A 21,859-nucleotide genomic window follows, 5' to 3' on the forward strand; every position below is an offset into this window, starting at 1 on the left:
TGAAAAGGCTTCTCTCCATTTGCACTGTATTCTTCCACCAGCCTGTATGCAAAAATCTTTATCTAACGTGTCTCACGTCATACCACTGGGACTTTGAGATAATGCAAGTCAAGGAGGTAGCAAAAAATCTAAACTAATTAACACACACTAAGTGAATTTGCTAATGAGGAAAACAAAACAAACAGAAGGCACTGGCTAAAACACACTCCTCTCCTTTTTTTCTTCCCTATTCCCTCCTCTACTATTCTAATCCCGAGATCATGAACCGCTCCCAATGCACCTCTGCTTCTGGCAGCAGCATCCCTCACCATGCCAGTCCTGGTCCACCAACACTATTCCAACATACAGAGCTCAGCCCTAACTGGGAGCATGCCCTAATTTTCTAGAGCTATTTATAAACTGTGATACCACATCAGGTCAGCCATGCCTCTCTCAGAGGCTTTTGCCCAAAGTTACGACGCTTGGATTGTTTTAAACAATTTATTTTCAGATCTTCTATTGCTGACGTGTCTTCCTCTGTTTTCACACCATCAAAATATTATCATAGCGATACACTGACATCATTAATTAATTTATTGGCATTTGATGGTTGAATGGACAGCAAACAATAACTCCCTAATATAGTGTCAGTATTTTGTCCACCAACTACACACATTTGTTGATGTGTCTTTCTGTTCGTGAACTATAGATTCCAAACACATGAAGCAAATGAATTTTTAAAAAACTGGGACTAACAGAACCAATAAGGATCTAAATATTACCTTTTTGCACGAAAAAAACCAAAGAGAAACATAATCATTTAGGAGAGGTTAACGACTGCTTTGAAAATACTTGTGTCTGTGACCATAAGCCACCAACTCAATCTCTCTCACTCTAGCTTGAGGAATTGCACGCTTATTCAGAAGCAATCTGACCAGAAAAGGTGCGGGTAGCCCACCGAGGCCCGGCTGTGCCCCAATGCCTCAAGGGAACATCAATGTTACAAACAACAAACCGCATCAGGGCTGCTCTGTACCAGCATGGCCCAGCACTTCAGCTGTGGCAGAATAGGACTGGATAACACATGGCCTTTTTACATGTAAACAACAAAGCAACATCAACAGGCTGCCAGAGCACCTCTCAATCCACTCGCATCTGACCCTCGGCAGCAGCACAGAAACACGGCTGCTCACTTACCAGTTAAGCTCCTGTGGAGCAAGGGTTGAGCACTGGCACTGGCAGAGGCCTCTAACCTCTCTTCAGTTTCTCAACAAGGACAAAGGTTTAGACAAACACAACAGCAGATAGACTTCAGTCCAAAATGAGATAACGCTGGACTTTTGTTTAAATCGAACATGATTTGAGAACAGGTTAAAGATGTGCCACTGTCTGCCTGATCCATTCAAATAACAACTAGGTCTAGTCTCTGTTACAGTTCTTGAAGATACCTCAAAAAAAAAAAAATTCTACATTATTCCTCAATCCTGTGAAAAGCCTGCATTTATTTTAAGTGGCCTGCCTGCTTTGCAGAACACATTTCTACCTAATATTTTATGACCAGTGGAATAATCTGAATATAACACCTTGTTTTTAGTGGGATAGTCATAATTGTTTGTGGTCTGGTAAGAATCATAGTTATTTAAAACACTTCAAAATTATACAGGACATAAAAACATCATTCTGAACTTGGCCTAAAACTCATTTGCATCAGTATCCTACCATCTGTACTGTCCAGTTCCAGGTATTTCAAAGACTAGCAGAAGAAAGCCTTGAAAACAACTTTGCAAAATAGTCATCAGCAAAAGTAGTCCTTCTTATTATCCTTTATACTTAGAGATACCTTAAGCTCAAGGAAGCCATCTGTCCCTTCGAAAAGGGACGTAAAAGTTCATTTTCATTTGCAGGATTTGTCTATATAACAATTACTACTCTCTGAACACATAAATACCATATTAGTTTTGACCCACAAAGTTTTAGCCTCAATGACATACTGCAGCAATGAGTTCCACAGACTAATTTGTGCACCGAATGAAATATTTTTCCTTTGGCCAGAACTGAATTTGGTGCTTTCCAATATCATTGACAGTCTCCCTTTCTGACGACGGCAAGCTATCTATTCCTAAACTACTACTCAAAACAAGAAATCGTCAAGACCTCTTTTACAGAGAAACTATTTCATGAACAGAAAGTACTCTGCAAAGACCATAATTTGTAGAGATGCTATAATCTGTATGAAAGCTACCGACAACGCATACCCTGCACCTTTTGCATCTGAGATGATGTTGCTTACCAGCGGTATTACCCCTTCTATGCCCCTGCACTAGGGATTAAAGAGCAGAGCTCAGAGCACCTCCCTCACAGCTCAACACCCAGGCCTAGGAACAACAGGACCAAAGTCCCATCGTGAAATTACTAGCAATACCATCACTGTGAAGAACGATGCTAAGTACAGAGTTTTTAAAGGGCTGCCGGGTTTTCTGAGCATGTCAGCACTACCATAGTATACTCGGAAGAGACACTCCTCCCTTGATGGTGGGAACAAGCTAACAGCTGTATGAATCAGCTATTCACTGGAATACAGTTCTTCTGAACTTGCCATCAGACATCATTCCTACCTGCAGGATATGAAGTTTGCAGCAGTCGGTGCCTTCATGATGCTGTTTTACAGAATTAAGAAAGTGGCATATATAAAAACCAGCCAAACAATACCTAAAAATTACTGAAAGAGGTTACTTAGCTAACTGACAGAAAGGAAGAAATACACTGAACAACCCACTCCGAGATTCTGATACAGTAATTTGTCCTCTTTATCCACCCCAAATTGTTAGAGCAGGCTGACTAAGGCATTTTCTTATACTTTTTACTGCCACAAAGTGGATCTTCTCTCCTGATCTGGCCAGAACTACTGACAGAAGCTGGAGCCAAACCCCTGTCAGCACGCTGGATACTTCCTACCGAGGTTTTGAGATGATGGAGGGGAAGCTATGTGACCCTCTCCCCAATTAAGAAGCCTCACATAGCCAGTAATTCATCTCTTGTGATTACAGGTGGCCCTGAAATAGATTAAATATCTTGCTATCCATCTTCAGAGGTACTCTTCTTTGATTTCAGTTTTTCTTGCATGGACAACTAGAAAACATGGACAGATATCTAAATACTGCTAAAGAGATCTGGTATTATCTCCCTGATGTTAACCATCAGGGCTTCACTTGGGTCAAATAATCTCTCCATTTATTAGAAGAACAATTCCAGATGATTCAACAGGTTTTAAAATATTAAATTAAAGGATGTCTCTGATAGGCCTAACGATGAGATTACCACTAATTCTGAAATGGCAGAAGTTTATGCAATGGTTTTGAGTCATTTGATGCTAGCAATGACCAAGTATCAATGACATTGTGCTTTCAGGACATATGAAAAAAGGTCTTTTGGCACTTTACAGAGGGGTTATGACAAAGAGTGCTCAATCTGGATGAGCCAGAGACATTCAAACTGGTCATACACCAAAACATCAGTGAAACAGCATTTTTCATGAGTTCTGTCATGTTTATCTAATGCTAAGAAGTTAAATACAATGGATATTTGCTGAGTTCCTCCTTGTCAACACAGGCTGTAAGTGAAGATTGTCCCAATTGCTTGACTCTATTCCCTCTCTGAAGCAGCAGAGGTACAAACACTGAAGCTACTGCTACCCCTTCCACTGCACACACGCTTCCAGTGAATCTGCGACACAATCCAGTGACACCTACGTAGAAAACCACCATTTTAGCAGGTCCTGTGAAAAAACAATAGTACACGAACAATAGTACCCACAGACACCAAGACGGGACAAAGACCTGCCCTGCATATAAGCTACTGTTTTCCTGTTTCTCTCCTTTCATCACTGAGAATTCAATTTAACTACCTCCAAAGAGTACTCTGTGTTCTACTCAATTCACCTGTTTTTACCTTTCCCTGAAATAGTACTGACAAATAACTAAAAATACTTACTTGCTAATTAACGAGTCGAGGGGGGGACGACAACTAGTAGACCCAGCAGGCACCTTCCATCGATGCATGTTATGCAGATGAGATAAAAGGCAAAAGCATTTTACAAAAAGGCCTCAAGCAAATGCCATTTTCCAATTGATCCCAAAAAGATAACTTCTAGCACAAACTACCTAGAGCTTCAAAACAGCTGAATTCAACGTTGGGTGCAAAATGAAAAGGTTGACTACAAATCAATATCTCCTTTAATTCCTTTTAAAAACATTTAAAAAAGGACTTCCCCACATTGATTTTCCCTCTTTTGCGTAAGTTTCCCTTCCAAGCCTCAACACCTTGCACAATAAGATTGTTCTTTAATATGGAAAACATGTATCCAGCGACTTTTTCCTGTGGGTGTTGCTGACAGAGGTAGAGGAACCTGACTCACTTCCTGTTTGTTTTTTTAAATCTATCGGCAAAATCCGTGGCTATCTCCTACCCCAACTTTCTGCTCCAGAAGATCTGATGCCCGCTCCTACCACCAGCCCTCCTTCCCCCGGTAAAGGGCAGGTGGCTCACAACCAGCCCTGTGCAGGCCTCAGAAATGAAAAGACCCTGCAAGCCATGGGTCAGCAGGCAGTAACACCGGTGTTTGCTGCGTCCCATACTTCTCATTAAATCTGGATGCTGACTATTCCAAGTAGTACGTGTCCAAATGCAAGGACTGCCTCTTCCCTTCTGTAGGAAATTTCCTAGGGCTAAATAAATGAAAATATCATTTAAATACCCATCACAACTCTGAGAACTAACAAATTTCCACAAAGTCACAAAAGAGGCAGACGCCTCAAAACTTGCATGCAGGTTGCCAGCAGCAGTCTTACAATAAGGTGTCCTTGTAAGAAAGCAGAGGTGAAGCATTTTTTTGTTTTAACACACTGATCAACTAATTGTGAACCTCTTTGGTCTCTTCAATATGAAGACATGGATTTGAACCAGGTAATATCGAAAAATCGGTCTGCTTTAATTATAGTGCCTAATGAACCACTGATCACACAGAGATTTTTGTTCAGGACTGCTTAAGAATGAAGTACCAGATCACAGGACTGCTCACTACATCACCAAGTGCAACACAAACAGGACTAACGTAACAAAAGGTACTCAAGCCTACAGAAAACACAGCAACTCCACCAAGAGCCCTCAGATTTAAATCCCTACAGATATAAATTACAAAAGGGGCAATCCTCCTGGAAAAATAATATGGAATTCTTGATGTAGAAAACAATAATAAAAAGGGGGGTTCCCCCCCCCAAAGGAAACTTGAAAAAGCATAACTACTGAAACAACTCTGTGGTAATATGCCACTGAGATGAAAAGGGAGACATACCTCTCTGAACTATTGCTTCAGTCTTGAGTCTAAAAGGATTTCCTCACAATCATTGACAAGAACTTGTTTAGTCTAAAGACTCTGCATGTTAGCTATTACGTTAGAATATATTCTGAAGCTGCACACTTCTTCGCAGGCAAAACAAACTCAAGGTGATCAGTGATCTGGGTTGTTAGGACATGCAGTAGGTGGATTAGGAAAGGGATCTGGTCATCATTTATCCTGCTATCTGTGGGATCTGCTGCTCCAGCATTGGATTCCTGCCTCTTCCCTTGCTCTAAGTTTCATGGCCTGAAAAACACCTGTGCCACTGCATGTTATTCTTGCAGTTTTTTCCCCTAACGAAACAGGATAGAAAAAGAGCCTGGCTTGATAAGGAAAAAAAATACCCCATCTGGACAAGATGACTGCAAAAGGAAAGGAAACTACTGACTCATAAGCTGTATATTTAGCTGTTTCACAGGACCTCCCACCCTCAACCTCTCCACTTCCTTTTTCCCTAAAAGCACTTAGATGTATGGGTTTTTCTCCCTGTATGCTAGCAAAGCTTCACTATCTTTTAGGACAAAACACTAATGCTATTGTCACAGAAGAGAAGACCAAAGGACAAAATACAGGAAGTAATTCAAGGTATGACTTTTTTTGCAACTCATTATTCCCCAAGGACGCAGAAAGAAGTCCTAGTGAACACAGCAAGTTCAGCTCTCAAGATCTAGTATTTCAAGGCTGCAAATTGCACATACCACTCTGTAACACCAGTGAGAAGAATTAATACATAAACAATGCTTACTTAACTCACTGTTGGGTTCCAGAAGTTCAATTAATACCAGTAGATACAAAAAACCCTTCAATCTGTAGCATGCTTTCTTCCTTATAGTAATTACAATAAAACATGTATAGATGGTAGAATTAAAAGAACGAGTTTGAGAAAATTACATTTTTTCCCCTGTATTTTCATGATCCATGTAAGTCAGAAACTGTTTTATTTAAGGGCGATGCATTAAAAAAAATTAATTTTGATATGTTCTACCTTATGAGTGTTTGTCCTCACAACCTTCAGAATATCTGAATGTGGTGGTGTACATCCATACACATGCCTCCATGTGTGTCTCTCCTCCTGTCTCCAATTTCCGTGTTAAAACAAAATCCTAAATGACGAATTCCACTATACAGTCATCCCACTGATGTCACGTGGGCAGAGCTATCACCTCATCTGCCACAGGGGCATCTTGAGCTAACCAGAAGTTATAGCAACTATAGGTAGTTGTTGCCAGCGTGGAAAAACAATAAAATGGAAACAGCATTGCCAGAAGGTTTTAGGTATTCTCTGACAAACAGGTCTTCAGATTCAGAGACCTGGATTCCATCCAAGGCACAAGAAGGTGCTACCCACCCTTTGTATTTACTTCTTGCTATCTGCATCTTAGCTATTTCATCTTCTTTTCTCCTCCAAAGCCTGTCTCTCCCACCTAACCTGTTATAATCTAACCTTCTCATGTTCCTCGTGCCATATTTGCCCGTCCTTGTTGGTCATCTGTCAGTTCCCTGTCTAATGTTTCCCCTTTGGCAACACAAGCTGACAGATGCAGTACCCTCCTGATACAATATTTTCCATTTCATTAGCACCCAAAAGCCTACTAGCACCTCAGCACGTCCACGATTTCTATGAACCCCGTTCATTTCCTAGAATCAGACATCTTTTTTTAACAGCCACAGTCTTCATTTCCCACTACTTACAGCTTCAGCTTCCATCTCCTTTAAGGATCAGTCTGTATGCTGGGCTGCTCCAGCTCACAATCCCTGGATGCCCCAGTACAGGAGCTCCCTCCTATCCCCTCTATACAGAGGCTGCAGAGTCCAGACTGCAGGACAGGTTCTTAGTTCTGGTGCCACTCCAGTGCTGGCAGGCAGGGACCTGCAATTCAGGGGAGAAACCAGGCTCAGCTCCTGGCTCACGCATGCTCGGTCGGGGTGGCATCTTCAGAGTTTCTAACTAGCTCTACAAAGTCTTAAGCATGCTTAAGCTACATTTAGTCCCTTGACATTTTATCTCTCAGCTAATTCTCATAGGAATAAAAAAGAGTATTCTAGCTGTAATGCAATATCAGTAACCACATATTATATATATATCCTGTATATACACTTCTTTTTGATAGTCAAAAACACAGTAACAGATATTCATGTTCATGACAGTTCACATTCATTTCCCTATCCCACCTATCCACATTAGTGAAAAAGACATCAGCCTCAATATACAGATTCTCAAGAGTACAGACACAAACCCACTACGTTGCTTAGTTAAGTTACCAATTCTCGTAATTCTTATCCACCTACAAAAAAAAAAAAGTGAGAACGCTTTTCCCCTGGAAGGGGAATTGCGGTGTGGCGGTAAAGACTAAAACTACAGTAGAAAATTCTGCAATCATTCTAAATACTAGCCCAAAAAAAGACTCCATGCTTCCACCATCTTCTGATGAAAATTTACGTGGCAAAGTGCTGAAGTTGACTCAGCTCTATTTACAAATGCTTTAAATACTTGTATCTTTTGCTGAAAAGTAAGCTCAAAGTTTTCCAAGGCAAAGGTAATGTGTATTATAAACTTTGAAAACATACAGTGTGGTTTAGTAAATATTTATCATTACTTACTCACTGGAAGGAAGAAAAAAAAATGAAGCAAAGTACAAAAAACTTCCAAGGAGAACTGAATTTTCTCCTTTTCCAATCTGCGTACCTTGGCTGGGAGGGTCTTTTGATAAAGCCAGTGGCCAGGTAGCACATGCTATTTGTGATGAGCAGCATGATGTTGCGCGATAAGAACAGCTCAGAAGGCTGGCAAATAGCACTTGCTGAAAATCAATAGAATCTGTTAGGGGTGGAAATCTTCACAGGACCTCAGATGTGTGGACATCACAGATCTCTCTATGCAATGAACTTTTCTGAGATAAAGCTGCTATTTAGAAGAAAGCAAGTCCCATTGTGCAAAGCACAGTCTGTGCGAAGTCATACAATGAACAGCTCTTCTAACCAGAAATAAACTGCTTTAGAAAATGTAGCTTTTTATTGGAACTGACTTTTGGGTCTCCTTCTGACAGCTGAGATCTTTCTCCAAAGCAACACAGCAGAATGTCTGATATCTGTAAACTACTTTGGATCTCATAGTAACAGAAGAAAAACATTACATTCACTGTTTAAACAGCGCAATCAGGAAGCGCTCATACAGAATTTGCCACGTCAGATATCACAACTGGGTGGCAACTGGTTTGTAATCTCTGGTGTGGGGCCTTCCAGTCCCAGCACCATCTTTCAGAAAAATAGCAGCTGGCACACAAAGATCAGAAACGCCAATATTGATTAAAGTTACATTCCAGTTTGAAAATTTTTAAGCCATACAAATTGTTCAGACTACTAGGCTTTGGGGGAAAAAAACCCCAATGCTGGCTTTCAGAACGGGTTTCTGATCTCCTGGAAAATCCAGATTGGTAATGTAGTAAAAGCCAACATCCCAGCAAGAATGAAGGTCCCCTATTGTAGGTGCTCTCAACCTCATCACACACATCCCTCCCTTTCTCACAAACCATCTGTGTGCAAATGGTCAGAAGGAACAGGGCATACCTCAAATTGTTAAGAGGTTGACACACTTCACTGGAGTTAGAAGCAGAAGAATATGGCAGAGGTAATCTTATGACTACTGCCTGGCTCTTGGAAGGGCCAGGGGGCTCTGATGAATGTATTTATTGCTGTAATCTTGAGCCAAATGCCTAAGGGTGACTGCTATTTCAAATCCTCTAAAGCTTGTGAAAACAGATAATCCATTGTTTAAAGATTTTAACTAAAAAAGACCAAGGTTGCAAAGCCTCAGGCAGAAAGAACAATGAAACACTAGACAGGAGAGCACTTTGCATTAGTTTGCTGCCCACATATTGCTATGCTCTGCACACTATACAAGAAATCGCAGCAATTGGACCTTTGTGTCGAGAAAGAGCTTTTACTGAAGAGGGAAGAGAAGGGGGATTCCTCTGCCCAGTCTCATAGCTACCTGCTCCCAGATGCGCTGTACACCAAAGGTTTTAAGCCTTAGCAGTGATTAGTTATGCCCAATATGAGCTACATTAAATAGGCACAGAATTTTTAAAGCATTTGGCACTTGCTCTTGCAATTAGGCCCCTTTAATAAAATGCCTCAAGCTGAATACTTAAATATTGCAGCATTCAAAAAAAATCAGTAGTCATTTATAACCTCTGCAGCTAGTACATTTAAAGCATAATGATGCTGTGCTACCAGTGTAATAGCAATGCTGACCTTGTGCAGGAAGTTTGCCAAGCCAAAAAAACACAGTCTGACTTGCTCCCCAGGAGAGAGAGACCATATCCGAGCAACCGCAACAGGGGAAGAACTACTCCACTCACTGCTCTCGCGTACTGCTTCCTAGAATTTGCCATTTCCAAAAGCAATAACAATTAACAAACATTTCTATGAATTTTTGATGTGACATTTCCTCATCCCTGTTTAAGGTGCTCTTGGGTGACAGCAATAGCACAAAGAGTCTTTCGCACCAGTACGAGCAACTCAAAGTACTAGTCAAAAGTCCTTTCCACTCTTCTCTAGTATTCCCCACTGATCTCTATTTCTGCAGCCTCAGTGAGGCCAGCCTTACAGGCAGAAGAAAGGGATGAGAAGTCTCCTCACATTCACAGGATGGATTTCACTGCAGTAGCCAGTCTGTTCCCATAACTTCACATGAAACAAAACATTTCTTTCTGCTTCTCCTTCCGTTTCCTTCAAGACAGGTAGAATCAAGCCAGATGGCAAGATCTTCCTAAAAAACATTACCTAAGGCTAATTCATTGTAGGAAATCTAAGTTTAAGATTTGAGTGTAAGATTATATCCTAATGTCTGTGCATACAAGGTCATTCCCATTTCATTTGGCTGAGAGTTCCCTCATCTTATTCTGGCCATCAGGGAAGTCCTGGCATGTGCGCTCACAAGCCTTCCAACCACTTCCCCAGCTTTGTCAGCAGTTTCATAGCTATACTGGAAGACAGCTGTGGTGAAAGGTCATCGTTGCAAAGGAAGATGGAACTCCATACAGCCCCAGGAAAAGTGACAGAGATCCCAACAGAGAGCTGGTAGCAGAGGCTGTATAACACCAGAGCCAAAGGGCTGCGAAGACAGGACAAAACCTGTAGAGCTCTCAACACTCATTTTCAAGCTTCGTGCCACCTGTCCCATCCTGGCAGAGCAAGCATGAGGTTTCTAAATCACTAGCCCAGGAAGACCAAACAACCTCTGCATCCCTACCTAATGCTTTCTCCAGGTGAAGCCTAATGACAGGGGGGAAAAAACAGAATCTTGCATTTGTGGTTTACACCCGAGATCTGTAGGAAGAGGTGTTTCTATTTATTTATTTATAGAAGTTTGCTCATTTTTAAAACTATTCAATATAGACTTTAAGACCAAACAGCTTACAGACATATCCTTCAACAACAGCCTTACTTCCAGGGAAGACACTGTACCAATTTGCACTGCTTTGTCTTTCAGCATTGCCTCTCGCCGATCTTCACCCTTGCACAGGATGCATTTCAGGAAGATATAATTGCAGGAAGGGGAAAGGGCCTGAGCACTCACAACAATTTCAGTCCTCCAAGATCTGTCCAGAATAGTATCATGGGTCAGACTGTCAGCAGCAGCGTGCTAGGAAAAGATGTTGAGGAAAACACAGAAACATCTCGCTTTTTTTTTTTTTAAAAAACAAGGTATGGAAAAAACCCAAACCAAGAACCGTTGTATAGAAACATAACTAGTTTTCTGGCATAACATGTCATGTCTTTCTGGTAAACTGCACAGGAAGATAAAGATAATGCAGCACTGCTCATCAGAGAAGCTGGAAGGTCCTGGAGTAGGACACAAAAAAATACAGTGCAGAACCTGTGATCCCAGGTTTGGTCCGCACCTTGATCAAAGCAACTGCTTTCCTCTTCCCCTGGATGCATCTCCTTTAGAAATGACTACTGCTACGATTTCTTCAATCTTTCCCCTTGGAGGAAGTCACCAATATAAAAATTAACACAGTGCCCAGTTAGAAGTGGAAAGAACAGGCAGCAATGAAGGGCTGCAGTTACTGGCTCTCAGTCTGCTGGGCATGCAGCTTGGTTGTTCTCATGCTGCCTGTTTCAGATATCCTTTTGGAATTTGTCATGACCACTCTTAGTTAAGTCTAACCTAGATAAATTTGACATTTAAAAAATTTGCAGGACTGATGCAAAGAGAAGCAGCTCCTCTTCAGCTTACACCATGTGACATTGTACTTTGAAGGTGATCGTCCGGCATGTGTTTAGATGGTCACACCTCTCCTGCAAAGAGAGCAGTCCTGGCACCTCATCAACTCATCCTATCCCCAAGGCACTCTGCGGTGTGCCAATACAAAAGCATTTGAGCCTGATTGTTTTTTTTTTTACTGATCAATTGAAAAGTAACTTTTTCTCTCCTGGAGAATGGTAAGGTAGCAAAAAAGGAGGTTTGTTTTGTTCTGTTTCTTTTAATTTCCACGTCAGTTTCCTGATCCTGCTTGCTCAGTGGTTGTGACAACATTGAGAAGGGTCAGTGTAGGACTGGATCACTGGTAGCATCAGCTTAAATGCAAACCAAGAGGAGTTCAAAGGGCATCCTCACCCTGTTTTCATTTACCAATGGGAAAAAGCTAGGACTAACACATAAATAAGATAATTATAAAATAGCTCTACAACATGCAAAAGAATTAACTATAACAACCTCAGAGAAACATTAAACTCAACACCAACTGCAATTACGACAATCCCTGAACACTAGCTTGCTCTTAACCTGCCCACATAGGCAACGCAAGACCAAAAGGGACTTCCGAGCTCTGCCTGCTACCACAGGCACTGTACCATCACGTGTGGTCAGTGAGGAATTTGTATTTAAAAGTAATGCTGGGAAAGACAAACATCAATATTTTGTTTGAGGCAAAGCAAGTTTTCCTGCAGAAAGCTCTGTGTTTATATGTTTACGTGGACTTGGGCCATGGAAACATACCCTGTTCCATGCACAGTTACATGATACTAAACTATAGATGCTAACACAGGATAACACGTTTTCATGGTAGCCTTGACTCAGAGAAGCAGGCTTATTCACATCATGCTTTGATACAAGTGGCCGGATCTGAAACAGGAACATCAAGGAAGGATATGGATGAAAGCCTGCAGACAAAACTAAATCAGGAGACAGTGACAGATCTCTGCTTATGAGGAAGATGATTATGACTCAGCCACAAGTAAAGCACATGCAGTTTGAGCTGAAGTATCGCTGACTGAATCCAGAACATTTAATTAAAATTAATAAAACCCACGAAATTACAAGAAACAAATTAAAATACATTATTTGTAACTGAAATGGGGGGGTGGGGGGAAGCTTGATGTTTCAGAGGTGTTCTGGACAATAGATCAGACATGGTGACTAACAATTTATGCCAGGCTTCAATGCTGAAATGAATCTGCCTAGAGAAAAAGTGCTCTAAAGATGGGAAAGGTAGTTAAGACCAGAAAAGACAAATTTATGTAAATCAATTATCAGTGAAGGTATTAAAAATGCTATACTGAAAGCAGCCCAGGATTAGGAGCAAGTTAGTGTCACTCTGGGAGGTGTTCAACTTGCCTTCTGCTCAGAAATCTGTCCTGCTGACATCTTCTACATCTGGACTAACATCCTCAGTTTTCATTATATTCAGTGGAAAAACAAAAAAAGAACTTCCAGAATATGATTCACCTCACCAAATGTGGACATGTGCTTTAGGGTGAAATGAATTGCGCCCTAACATAGCCTTAATATAGAGGGAACTTATAGTGCCCAGCTCAGATGTGGACACTTTAGTTGTAGATCTTCATGCATAGTCAGATGAGTCCAACTCTCATCATCCAAGAGATGGCAGAACTGACTGTTTTAAAAGCCCTTTCTGACATGAAATTTCCCATGCACTGTAAAGCACCAGGCAGTGCTAGAAAGCTAACACAAAGCCGTTCAGTAGGAGGCTCTTAAGAAAAAAAACAGACATTTATAAAATGTTCTGGGGTTCTTCTAACCTTTCTGAAGCAAATCTCAAGTTTCCCTTCTTTTCTAAATTGATCTCTACTACTGGGAGTCTATCACAGCTAAGGCCTGTCATCCCACTGTTTCCTTTGAGGAATTTATACCAAAGTGATTGAAAATTTAAGAGTTAAGATCTGTTGGAGAGCTCTAAAAATCCACATGCAAGCTCCGATTTTGCTTCAGAAGTACTGCCAAGCAAATTAGCATTAATTAGAGACAAGCTGAAAGACCAATTAAATATTAGGCTAATGGAATCATCTGGAACTGTAAGACTAAACATGATCAAAGAAAAACAAGTTGCTCCGTCACATAATCTAATGGTCCTGACACGGGAGCTTCCTAACACGAACCACTCAGAGGAACGCCATATTGTTGGAGAGATGCAGAAGCGAAGGAGACTGGAGAAACAAACAGGGGAGAAAGGGCAGGGTGCTGGGGTTGTACGTTTTCAAAGAGACTGACCAGATGGCAGACCAGAACTGCAAAAACAGATTAAGAAGGGATAAAATTGTCATTTTGCTGTCCGTCTTTCCTCCTTCCTTGGTTGCATCAGCTATGCCAACCCAGCTCCCAAGGGAACTGCTGAATACAGAGGAAAAACATACATCAATACATAAAAGCAGCAGTGATCCATAGCCCTGGAGAGGGCTACAACTTGTTGGCACGTCATTTAACACATGCAGTTTCATGTCCTACTCTCTCCCCCGTTGTGGAAACCCTTCCTCCCTGAGGAGGTACCTGCGAGCCCTTGCCTTACTCGTGCAAGCTACGGTACTGGGACAGGAAGGCAGGAGAGGAGGGGACAGACTCTGCTGTCTCTTGCTTTACAGGGAATGCCCAAGACAATCTTTTCCACTAATGAAAACACTTCCAAAGGGGGGGGAAAAAAAAAGAATAAAATTCCGAATAATGCACAGAACAGACTAGCGCAGCACAGCTGTATTCGGATCCCACCAAAACCCTAGGTCACACTCCCTCGTTCCCATCCCACACTCAAAACATGCGCCAAAGCAGTGAAGATGGTAACTGCAGTGTGATACACACAGAGCAGGGAGACCAGTGTTAGGACCTGCACAAGCCCTGTGCACCAAGCAGAGGACAAAACACGTCTCTCCTTTTCACCCCCCTTTGATTCCAAGAAAAAAAAACAACAAACAAAAAAAGAATGTTGGCATCTAATCGCTGTTAGTTTTAATGCTTAACTTCATAGTTTGTATTTAATGACAAATATTAAATTCACTTCATGGAAAGAAAACATGCAATATTCTAGGCTAAGGTAAGGTCTTAACATTTCAGCCTGAGAGCAGCTGCAAACACTGTTGATGTTCAATGTCTGCAACCCCAGCAGGAAAAACAGCTTCAGTTACATACAGCTACAAACGCACTTGGAAGAGACAGATATTTCTGAACATCTTCTTGGTGTTGTTAGTACACAAGCAAGTGCTGCGTGAAGCTGTCCTTACTTATTTTGCATTATTCATTTTACTCAACAAATTCAAAAGCACGCTGAGTCTACATATAGAGCATCCCTCCCCTTGTTTGGAGAGTTTGGGCAGCTTTAAAAAACAAGCAAACATCAATTCCCATTTCTCTGAAAACAGATCTTGTGACATTGCCCAGCATAAACCACAAATATTTTGAGAAGGTCCAAACTGCATTTTACAATCTTATCATCCTCCTCGCATTCACTGCTAGATCAGTTAGCTTACTAAAAATATTAGAGCAGGCAAGAACGTGATGGAGGATCTCTTCCTGTGCAGAAGATTAATTCATCATTCACATCTAGAGACTTCTACTGCATTTTTAATAGGGCACATATGGATTGAGTCTAGTGATCTATATAATTTCCTTTCTGGATATGGGTCTATATTGAAAAACAGTCCCCAAACAGCAATTACCAGAGGCCTGAGACCTTCAAATATCGCTATGCAGAAAGAACAGTTAGGGTTCTGATGTATGTACTCCAGTAAATCTTTCAGTGGCAATTTAAGACATAACTGTGCTCCACAGCCCTGCTGGAGATTCCTGCCTCTGGAGCAGGATCAGCAAAGCAGAAAGTCTGCCTGTACCTTCACTGCTGCACCACACAGCTTGGGATCTCAACTCCAGCGGCTGAAGCAGAGGCACATATTCCCTTCTGATTTTGCTATAGTGGGAAAACCGACAGTGTAAGGGCAGGGGACACAGATTAAAAAAACAAAACCAAAAAAACCAACACCCCAAAAACCAAAACCCCAGCCTTTGAGACTTCCAGAGCTGATGTCGGAGCACCCAGAGATCAGGCATAAGCTGCACCAGCATGCCATGCTAGCAGACTGTGCTGCTACAGGCCATAGGTGAAGTGCCTCGGTGCAGGCATAATGAAACACAGAGCTTCACCTCTTTGCATTACGTTCAATTAACCAAAGCAACTGCGTTCAGGAAAGTCACAGTGAATTTTACAAAGACAGCTAATGTTGCTCTGGGCCTTCTAAAAATATGCTCCCAGCATTAGCCTTCTACCAATTCTGTACTGCTCAAAGCCTGTCATCAGACAGCAGCAGCAACTTAGATGTATTTGCATTCAATCGCAGAGACTGGAAAGACAGCTAGAAAGGGAGAAATTGAACTCAAAGACCCTTGCATCAGCAACAGCTACAGAAAGGCCAGAGAAGCAGAGACAGCAAACGGTAGCATTCACACCAACTACTTCCAGAATCTGGGACAGACCTGGCACTGGTGTCCGACACGGCCACAGCAGACTGCTCGTGTGCTGCTGCTGCAGCGCTGCTGCCTTACACCCACAAACTCCACTGCAGCTGCCTGTTGAGCTGGAAATCTGATACACTGCAAAGGTTGCTGACAGCCAGAGGCTGTTCCCTTGTCTATAAAATATCGTGTAATAAATTACATTACAGACTAGGGAAAAGGATTTGGAAGAGAGAGAATTAAAACACAACCTTATGAGAGCTAAATGAGACCAATTAGAAGAGATTTGCTACAAGTGCTGAGGGATTTTGACCTGAGCTGTAATCAGGGATGGATACCCATTCCTTTAAAAGAGGAAAATGAGCGAGAGATCATGTGTAAACAACTCTGCCAATTAAAATGAAAGGGATTATCTTATCTATGCAGCTCTGCTCAGAGAATCACCGCATATTCCAGATATACCACAGAGAGATCCGAGATAGGCATTTAAACCTCTGAAACAAGGCTCAGTGATGAGGAGATAAAGCTGCGGTTCAGGACACATCAAGACCTCATCTGCATTTGGGTATCTCCCTCCCCCCCCCCTTTTTTTTTTTTAAGAAATCATGGAATTATAAATGCTAATATAAAACTAGTCTCAGGCTCTTCTACCACATCACCTCCGTGAATTCTGATGAATTCAGATCAGACTGAAGGTTAGGTATCACAACAGTAAAACATGCCTTACAGGAAAACCACGCAGCAGAGAGCACCATCACTGCACTGCCAGATACTGCTGAAAAACACGCAGCTTGCCACTGCACACGCTCATGTCCTGATCAACACCCACAGGTATTATTCCATACCTGAACACAGTGATTCTCTGCTTTTCTGTATCACAATCCCATTTTGCTGCCAGATGCCCCAGAACAACTCTCTCCTCACGGTCAGCAATACTGGAGGGCAGGACTGGCCCCTGCTCATCACTCTGACACCAGGTTTGAGAACCCGTACCCAAGAGCAAAAGTCACTTCTGTGACTGCAGAAGAAAGTTTGACGTGGACAGATGTACCACTACTTCCGCTCTGTGTCCTTGCTCTGCAGCTCATTTTCACTGCTTTTTGACATTTCCAGTACTTCCTAGTTCAAAATCATATATATATATACACACAGACAAAAAAGCAGTTTTACAAGGGCTGAAAAAACATTGAAACAGAGGAAGAAAAGACACATTAGGAAATCATGTTCAAGAAGCAGCAGCAAGGAAAACAGTACCGTGGACTTCGAGAAGAGCAAAAACTTAAAAGGAAGAACGAACGAAAGGAAGAACGAGAAGAGGAATTTGGGGTGAGGAAGAAAATTTTAAAAAGAAAGCAGCAAGCATACAAAACAATAACCCTAAGAGATATGTACTTGTTCACAGTTGCTGACAGTGGAAAAGTTTTAGAACATTTTACACTGGTTGCCAGATTTGAGCGCAGAGTTTTTCCACTGGCTCAGATCTGGTCTAGCAGAGTCAGGCTGCTTTTGGAACCAGCCTAGCTCTTAACACAGCACAATCACTTTTGTGCAGCATGAAGTACAAGCTAAAAAGCCTTTCTTGGTCCAGTCTGCCAGGAGTTGGATCAGTAATCTCAGTGTCATACAAACAGCTGCGCTGAGAAGCCCAGTGCAGAACCACCACCCACACCCACCACAGATGGAGTGCCTCAGGTGTCTCTGCACAGCAGTCCTACAGGGCTCAGCTCCGGGACCGCTCACTGGTACGGATGCGGAGCCAGCTCACTCGGGCAACGTGAGCACCTGCGGGCACCCAGCACGATAAACTCTTGGGGCTGATGCTGAGCTTGTAATTACTTCTGGCTCTCAGGGTGTTTTTGTACGCAAGGTGTTGCGCCGTACCAGTGCCACCTAGATTCTTCCATCATCCAAACTTTCCCAGCCCAATTATCATAGATAACTGAGTTGACTGCACATAACCTGAAAAATTCATCAGAAGTTTCTAGTTTACCTCTTTGCCACAAAGGGCAAGGTTACGTTTCCTAATGAGACACGCACCTACAACTAACAACTCTGAATACTCCTTTGGCAAGATTGGTCACAAAGAATCCTAGTGTGGAGTAGTGTAACTTGTGGTTAAATTCAGATATATGACATTTGCCCGCTTCTAATTTGGGCAACACAGAGTTTATTCACTCTAGCACAAGCAAACAGGGGTGTCTCGCGCTTTATTTATCACTTTACCACTGCAAATACGTTTTAACGACTAAAGGATAGGAAATACTACGGGAACGACTCCTCACGTTCCATCAGCTTTTCCCGCGCAGCACCATTGCCGGGGGGTCTTCGCGCGACCACGGCCGCACCCGCTGCCGGCCTGCGCCGAGCGCAGCCCCCGGCGAGCGGCGTGCGCCGCACGCGCTGCGGCCGCGCGACGGGGCAGGAGCATCCTCTGCCCCGGTGCCCGCGGACTCGTTCAGCGGCGGCGGCCGGCGCCGCACCAAGCAGCCCGGCCGTTCGCAACACAACGCCGGGCGGTAAACAAAGCCCGAGCGAGGCCGGGAGCGCAGCTCCAGCGCAGGACCCTGCGCCCAGGCGGCGGCCAGGGAAACGGGGGCTCCAAGGGGCGGGAGCCACGGCGGCGGGGAAGGAGCTGCTGCTCCGGACCGCGTGTCGGCGGCTCGGCGCCCGCGAAGAGCAGCCGAGCAGGGCTGCGAAACCTCCGGCCCTGGCCACCGCCAGGAGACGGGGCCGCCGTGGCGGGGCCCGGGTGGACCCCGGGGTCGGCTGGCGGCGCGGCCGGCCCCCCCCGGCCGCACAGGTGGCTGCAGGGCGGGCGGGCGGCGCTGCGCCTCAGGGGCGGGGGGCAGCGCCCTCCCCGCCGCCTGCCCCAGCTCGGCCCCCCGGCGGCGGCCGCAGCCGCTCTCCTCCCGCGGTCCCCCGCGGGGCCGCCCCTCGCACCCGCCCCCCCCCGCCCGGGGCCGCCGTTCCCCGGCCGGCACACAACTTCCCCCGGCCCCGCCAGCGCCGCTCGCCCTCCCCCGCCGCCCCCCGGGCCGGGCCGGGCCGCCGCCACCCCGCTGCCCCCCGCCTCCACCTCACCTGCCGCAGGGAGGCCCCGCCGGGCGGGCTGGCGCGGGCAGGGCACGGCCCCCGGAGGGCGGGCGGGCGTCCCCCGGCGCCGCGGGGAGCTCTCAGGCCGGCCGCGGCCCGCCGGCTCCCGGCCGCTGGGCGTCCCTCCGGCCGCTGGGGGAGCCGCTGCCGCCGCCACCGCGCCGCCCGGCCGCCATCTTCCGCACGGGGGAGGGGCGGGAGGCCCCGCCCTCCGGCCGCCTCGCGCCGGGGGCCGCCGCCGCCAGGCCGGGCCCCCCCGCTGCGCCGGGAGCGGGACCCCACGGGGGGGAGCGGCGCCGGGGACGGCGGTTGTGGAGAAGCAGCCGGGAGGGGTCGGCTTAGGGCCGGGCTGCGCCTGTCCAGGAGGAGCCGCGCCGCTGCACGCCGTTACCGAAACGCGTTGCGGCGGGCTTACGCCCCCCCCCCCCCGCCCGCAAGCGCGGCCGCTCGCTGCGGGTTTGCAGCAGGGAGGCACGGCGCGCGCGGCGCGGGGGGCCGGCGGCACCGCCGCAGCCCGGGGTGGCGGGGCAGGGCGGGAGGGGGGGCAGCACAGCCGTAGGGAGCGACTGACACGGCTGCGAGGCGCCCTGCGGCAGCAGCCTCCCGGGAAACGCACACACACGGTGCAACGCCCTACTTAGAAAGACAGAAAATTGTAGTAGGAAGCCAGAATGGGATGCGGGGCCACATCACGGGAACATTTGTTCCCAGCAGAGGATGGAGAAGTGGAGAGCAGTTTGGGAGTGCCGTTACCACGGTGCTGCTCCTGAATTTGCTTGCAAAAAGCACCCACCATCCTGTGGAGGAGCGAAAATTGAGTTAGCACGAGTAGGACCGGGAGCAGTCAAACACCTCAGAACTGGCTGGTGGCAGAAGGGGAGCAAGCAAAGGGAAAGGTGCTCGGGAATGAGGCCTGATCCTGGCAAAGCACTGCTTCCCATCCCTCAGTCTGAGAATTGCCAGGGCCCTGTGGATCGCTCCCAGGAAACCCGCAAAAAAGCAACGCAAGATGTAAATTTGCTGTACAGGGACCTGTTCCTCTATTGAAGAATTGAAAGAGCTTTAAAGTCACTGCTTTTGGACACATTTATACAGCGCTTTTCATCTTCAGCTAATCAATTTGTACCTGAAGCACTGACCATGCTTCTGCAAGCCTGTTAAGCCTGAGTTAGCAGGTGAATCAAATAACCAAAGCAGAGCAGACAAACCTGTGAGCAATCATATCTCAGTGAGCTTCAAAAAGCCTGTTCTGCTTCTGGCCAGCAGCACCCCCCCCTCAGCAGAGGCTGAGGCGGCAGCTGCTCCCACCACCTGCACTGGGACGGAGCTCAGCCTCTTCTGGGCAGGGCCTTACTGCTACTGAAGCAAAGATTAAAGGAGGTCTGATGACAACAAAAGCGAACTTGCCTGTGACAGCAGGGTCTATAGTTGCCCTTACGGGCATGTGTCCCACCTGCACTGGGACTGCGCACTGCCAAAATACCCAGCAGCACATATTTGAACACGTGACTGCGTTTCTGTTGAATTAACCCAAACACGTACCACAGTGCTTACATCAGATTAAATCCTGTCCCGCTGCCTGCAGCCATCCCGAAGCTAGCGTGGCAGCAGCAGGTGATACCCCATCTACCACAGACCTCGCACTTTCCAAACAGCTGAGCAAATCTGAGCCAACAGAGGGAATCCGCAGCAGTCCAGCACTCTGTGTCATGTGCTTGTAGCGTTTACGATCCAGTACTACATCCTGTGAAACTGGATTTACTGTTTCAAACCGCAGTTTGATATTCTGGTATAAAAATAGCTTTTTGGTAGTTCCCCTCTCTCCCCCAGTCCAACCAGTCTCAGTTGGACTGAGGGAGGGGAATCATTGCCAGGAGCGTACGCTGTACGCTACAGTACACCATACAGGTGCAACAATATTGGCTTAAAATTCCATTTCAATCTGCAGTGGAAGAAACCACCCCAAAACATGCCCCATCTCTCTGAAGTCCTCCTCCCTCCGCAAACCCCCAGAGCTGAATTCACCTGCCTGCCTTCTCGTTTCACCACATCACAACTCTCAATTCCTCTACCATCTTTGGCTTTCGAGCTACCTCGTATGTAGCTTCCTCTACTCACTTGCAAGACACCTTTAAATCCATCTTGCATCTCCCCTCTCTTCCCCACACTCCAAACCACCAAGTGCTTGGCTTTATTACTCCCTTTCCCTCTTCCAGGCTATCATATTGCTCAGTGCCTACCTCACTTAGCACATGCCATCCCTGCTAACACTGCATTTCTCTGAAGCAGCTTCTCCTTCTTAAGGTTACATAAACACACACACACACACACTCCTTCCCTGGATATTCAATAAAAAATGAGTTATAATGAATATTTCTTTTGGCCACTTCTATTGGAGTTTTAATGGGTCAGGAAGCCTGTTTCTTTCAAAAGGGAAGGTCAAAGTATAACGCTGTATAAAAGACTAAACGTTTTACTGTTTATATGGAAGCTCAATGAAGTATTTCTAATAGATATGGAAGATTTTTACTGATATTGTAACAGATTAGAAGGTGTTGAAACTTGCTGACTTATGATACTTAAAATAATTTCAGCATTAATACTATTTTGGAATGAGCAAGGCTGAAATCTGTTTACAGTTCTTATAA

At 45.1% G+C, this 21,859-nt stretch overlaps 1 protein-coding gene across 2 annotated transcripts in view; it reads right to left on the reverse strand.

Annotated features, from left to right (window-relative positions):
• Positions 1-19,234, reverse strand: part of NDST2 (N-deacetylase and N-sulfotransferase 2) — a 143,858-nt gene extending 124,624 nt beyond the window's left edge. For both annotated transcript variants that reach the window (XM_082308154.1, XM_082308151.1), the window contains exon 1: positions 19,200-19,234. The gene's annotated coding sequence lies outside the window, so the exon portion shown is untranslated. The remainder of the gene's footprint in view (positions 1-19,199) is intronic.
• Positions 19,235-21,859: the final 2,625 nt, after the last annotated feature.

This window comes from Platalea leucorodia (genome assembly GCF_965183815.1).
Source record: "Platalea leucorodia genome assembly, chromosome: 4".
Taxonomy (NCBI): Eukaryota; Metazoa; Chordata; class Aves; order Pelecaniformes; family Threskiornithidae; genus Platalea; species Platalea leucorodia.